This window comes from Mastomys coucha, unplaced genomic scaffold, assembly GCF_008632895.1.
Source record: "Mastomys coucha isolate ucsf_1 unplaced genomic scaffold, UCSF_Mcou_1 pScaffold14, whole genome shotgun sequence".
Taxonomy (NCBI): Eukaryota; Metazoa; Chordata; class Mammalia; order Rodentia; family Muridae; genus Mastomys; species Mastomys coucha.
Genome location: NW_022196896.1, coordinates 105,444,693 through 105,449,946, shown reverse-complemented (window position 1 = coordinate 105,449,946; position 5,254 = coordinate 105,444,693). Strand labels below are relative to the sequence as shown.

General features: G+C 45.9%; 1 protein-coding gene across 1 annotated transcript in view; it reads left to right on the top strand.

Annotated features, from left to right (window-relative positions):
• The window catches only part of Wdfy1 (WD repeat and FYVE domain containing 1), a 51,643-nt gene that overhangs the window by 612 nt on the left and 45,777 nt on the right, over window positions 1-5,254 (top strand). The window lies entirely within an intron of this gene.

Genomic DNA, 5,254 nt, shown 5'->3' with positions numbered 1-5,254 from the left:
CCAGTCTCGGGACCCCGTTCCACAATTCACCTCTAGCCTGGGACCCAGACCCACGGGGCTCACCCAGCTCAGGACCCTGTCTATAACACCCACCCACCCTGGGACTCTGGATCTTCACAGGACCTCTCTAGTCCGAAGTCTTCCCTCCAAATGTCTTTAGTTCAGGACTCTCGCCACACCCTTCTAACCTGGGACCTAGTGCCTCCATTCCCCATCCTGACAAAGTCCGTTCCCACCGCTGGCCTGCAGTCCAGGGTTCCCGTGCACACCCCTGCAGCTCGGTACTCCAGTCCTGCGCCTCAAGCTAGACTCTTGCCCCGTTGCCGCCTGTAACCTGTCCCATGGTGCTGCTCCAACCTCAGACCTTTGCCTCCAGTGTCTTCCTCGCTGGCGTTCACCTGGTGCTCCAGAGTTTCTGGGTTCTCCTGGGTCCAAGTCCCAGAGGACTAGTAGCTGATTGCCTTGGGACCTGGTGCGGCTGTTTATTCCTTACAAGGAACCCCGGAGACATTCACCTATACTCTCCAGTGCTTCTCCTCCTGGCCTCAGAATCAATTTTTTTTTTTTTGTTTAAACCGTAGCTGCTAAAACTATCTGAACTCTTACTGACCAAACAGTTTTCAATTTTTGTATAAAAGTGATTTTATACAATATTCATTCATTCTTTAAAAGACCAGATGCACTTATTTTAAAAGGAAAATTTATTTACAAGTAAGTAATTTTATTTACAAGTAATTTAGCTCCACAAGTAGGAAACAGAATGTCATTTACCACAAAGATAAAACAAGCCGTCATCAATGTTCCTACGTTCTGCCGGGTCACTTAACACACTTCGGAAAAGATTCATTTGGCCCAGCGATTTAATTTTACCTAAAGGGAACCGAAGGCACAAAGGTGTTACTAGTTCCAGTCAAGGAGATACTGAGGAAGACATGAATGGAACCCCAGGGCTTGTCATCTGCGCTCCTATTTTCAGGGCCCTGTAAAGTGACTGGAGAAATCACCCTTGTTTTTAAAATTGTAGCAAGTTTTAAAACTTAGAAGGTTTAAAACGCAGTTGAGCAAAACAGTTTCCTTAAGCAGTGCTAGGCCCAAACTGGAAAGGCTTTTTGGTGAGCATTTCTACTTTTCTTTCTAAGCTGGAGGCAGAGGCTAGCCTATTGTCTTCATACCTTTTGAAGTGAATGAAATTGAGGGCCTGCCTTGTATGGGAAAAGGAAATTTGAAGCCCCCATCTCAGGAGCAGGACCTTTGTATTTGGCTTTTGAATGAGCTTAGGGTCTTTTTCTCAGGTAATGAGCTTATCTTTTTTTTCTCCAGTTTACCTGTAACTGACTGCTAGGATCCTTGTCTGGCTATGTGAAACAGAAATGGCATGGGGAGAGTGGGAACTTGAGACTAGAGAAAGGGAATGTAAACAAGGCAAATGGCAGAATAATGATATTTGCGTGATACAAACGGGAATTTATACAACAGCTTATTAGAGTCAGCCAGCTTTATTTGGTAAAATATTTTATTTGTTACTCATGCATGTTGGGTAAATTACCGAATATCTGAGATTACTGGGTAGGAACAGTGCTAATAAAGATTTTATGGAAAGTGATTATTACTAAGCTGCTTTTCGACACAGATGTTCAGGGAAATCTTGGATCAGCCCATTGTTTTACTCCTGCTCAACTGTCCTGCAGGATCCTGACAAATGACAGGACCACCAAAGAGTTGCTACTGAAGGCTTCTGATGTGTATTTTGAGCCTTTTTTGTAGGTATCATAATTCTTGATTTAATTCGAGTATGGACTATGAGTTTTGTGCTTGTTGGTCTTTTTTTCTAAACTGTCCTATTTATCATACTTGTCATTCATTATTCATTCATTCATTCAGGAACACTGTATCTATTGAGTATGAGGTGCTGGGGATAAAAGAGGGATCAGAAGCCACAGTGCCTATGCTCATATAACTTGTGATTTATTGCTCCTATGGCCCTTGACCTAAGGAATCCTGTATATATGCCTGAGGACTTAGAACACTGCCCTCCCTCATGCAGCCAAGGACTTGTCAGATGTGCCCGTTCATTCGTCTCCACCTTAACTATAAAGGCAGCTGGCATTAAAGTAGCTCTCTGCAAGTGCTGAGCAGTTTACCAACGACGTGGCCCCGTGTGTTCAGCTCCCCAGATGCTGGGAAGACACAGAAAGAAGAACCTGCCTGGGCTGGATTCAAGAACCATCTCCAGAGGGGACGGGGGTCCTCATGCATGACAGGGTGGTTTATAGAAGGGAAGGTACATGCGCTGCTTCCAGGCAGAGGGAAAGGATGGGAGGGAATGTGAAGTGGTCAAGAACTCTATGTATTTTAAAGTGACCAGAGCAAGCAGAAGGTGTCTGGGAGGCCATGGCAGTAAAGGGGCTGAGGCCTGGAAAGGGCAGTGCCTGGTTTTGGAAAAGATTTTTGGTATGACTCTTACATTCGAACTGGATTTTGTTTTGCAGTCAGGGAGGACAAACTTCTAAAAACACAAGCAAGCGATATGATCAGAATTTATGTTTTAGAAATGGTAGTAGTTAACCCTTAGAAAGCCCTTCTCTACCAGTGCAATATTGGGGGGTGTGTGTGTGTGTGTGTGTGTGTGTGTGTGTGTGTGTGTGTATTACTACATCCAAGGTCATCTCTTCCCGCCCCCCGCCCGTGAGAACAGTGCAGTCCATTTCTCTCATCAGCAGTTCCAAAACTCAATACATTTTCAAAGAAGTGCCTGGGTGTGGACATTTTCTCAAGGCTCTTTTGGTGCTCAAACTTGATCTGAATGGGTAAATTGTTAGTAGTCTTTGCTTGTAGGCTGTGAGGATTTGTCTGTTTTACTGAAAAGGTAGCAGCAATTGAGGATGCCCTCTCAGGTCTTGCCAAGAACAGTATGGAGCGTAAAGTAAACATACCATATTCTGGTGGCCATCGGACAGGTCAGAAACTGGAGGCACGAACTCACAAGTCATTACCAAGACCACAGAGCTATTAAGTGGTAGGACTGAGGTTTGAACCCAGTTCTGCCACTTCAGACCCAAGTTCTTTCAGTCCTACACCTCTGCATTAGAAGAAGCCAGCCGAGGCTGTATCAGTCAGCAGGTGACTGCCAGCCGCAAATGCAGAATGACAGATGTTTGCCTCCATCAGTGACTTCCTTCTTACTAATTGTCAGGATTAAAGTAATTTTGAATTTAAAGTAATTTTGAATGAAACTTGGCAACTTGTGCTTTAATACTTACAGAAGTACCTTTTGTATACCTTCCTTTGTGTGTGCAGATAAGCTGTCTGAGCGTGGACGCCTGCATTTGTCTGTGTGCCTGGGCAGGCAGGCTGAGCTTCCTCATCAGCTCTTTCTTCAGTTTGCTTTTTACTCAGGATTTCCTGTAGCCCGGTCTGGCCTTGAATATGCTGTGCAGCTACACAGGAGATCTTAAACTCCTAATTCCCCTGCCTCTACCCCCTAATGCTAGGGCTCTGGGCATGTGCCACCACTTTTTTTTTTTTTTTTTTTTTTTTTGAGACAGGGTTTCTCTGTGTAGCCCTGGCTGTCCTGGAACTCACTGTGTAGACCAGGCTGGTCTCCAACTCAGAAATCCTCCTGCCTTTGCCTCCCAAGTGCTGGGATTAAAGGCGTGTGCCACCACTGCCTGGCCCACATTTTTTTTTTTTTAATTTTTTTTGTTTGTTTGTTTTGTTTTTGAAACAAGGCCTCACTTTGTAGTCCAGGCTAGGCCAGAACTGATGGTCATTCTGCTTCAGCTTCCCACGTGCTGCGGCTGGAGTTGTGTACTACCACAACTTTGCTTAGGAGAAGTGACTTTGGATATTTATAGCAGGATCTGGCTAACATTAATTTATTGCAGAAGAGCCGCGAGGCACAAGGATGTCCTGAAAGGAAAAGCTGAAGAATCGAGGGGCTTCCTGAAGTCGGGGCCCACTTTTCCAAAGTCTCTGCCAGCTGTTCCATGATCAGCGGTGGTCCCTGGGGAATGCTTGAAATTATGTGCAGTCACTTTGGCAGGGCAAAAGATGGTGCTGGCATATGGGCCCCATGCCAGGCCCACAGCTCAGCATCCTTCGATGCCGGGGTGACTGCTCGACAGCCTGTGGTACACAGGCTCCAGTGTCTAGGCTTTCTGCTCTTTAGAAAGTGGTTCTCAGAGTTGAGTGTTTTATCAGAGTTACTTGGAGCTCTTGTGAACCAGTGGCTATTGGGGCCCACTCCTCGAGGTTCTGATTTTAAAAGTTCAGTTTGGGGACCCCAAGAGAGCTGGCATCACTGTCAAGTTCTGAGGGATGCTACGAAAGCTTCCCATGCTTTAAGCACAAGAGAAAGGGGTTGGTTGTATGTCAGTCACTGGAGAAGAATGTTCCTTACACCTCCCCTTTATATTAAGTTGTGTGTGCACTGTGAATGCAGATGCCCTTGGAGTTCAGAAGAAGATGCTGGATCCATGGGAGACGCAAACTCCAGTCCTCACTATGTGCTCTTAATTGCAGAGCCATCTCCCCTTTTTCTCAGCATTTTGAATATATTTCCCTAGAGTTCTTTTGCAGGTACTCACATCCTAACAAGAGCTCTGCCTGTCACTGTGACAGAATACCTGAGGTAGGCAACTTGAAAGAAGAAAAGGTTATTTTGGCTCATGGTTTCAAGTTGTGGCCACTTAGCCTCGTTGCCTTTGGACCTTTGGCAGGGCAGTATGCCATTGCAGGGAAAGCATGACACAGGAAACAGAACTCCAGTGCAGAGTGGTAGGTAAAGATGTCACAGTAAAACAATAATGTCTTCCTGTTGAGGAAACGAAAGAAAGCCCACCATCAAAGGGAATTCCGTGATAAATTTAAGAATTGGAGTCGTAGCCGTTATAGTCTGGCAGGGCAGAGGGCTGGGGGTAGGGTGGGGTGACAGAAGCCGAGATTGTCTGCAGGGCAGAGCTGATGTGTCTGAGGCAGGAAGGGCTGATTCCCCAGACACAAGGCTGTGTTTGGACTCTGCTAGGGCTGCACAAAAGTGCAGACAGTCGGCTAGTGACACATGCGCTTGCTCTAAAGCTTTGTAGCTAAGGAATGGCTACAGACGAGCTGTCTTCCTTTTGGCAAGGTGAGAGGTGAGCCTTCTTTCTTTACTACTGCTACGGGAGCCTGCAAGGCCAGCATTGAGTTTTGCGGGGAACCTTGGGTTTCTTTGGCCTAAGTCAAGCAATTACAGATCTGTGTTTTCAGGTGCAAA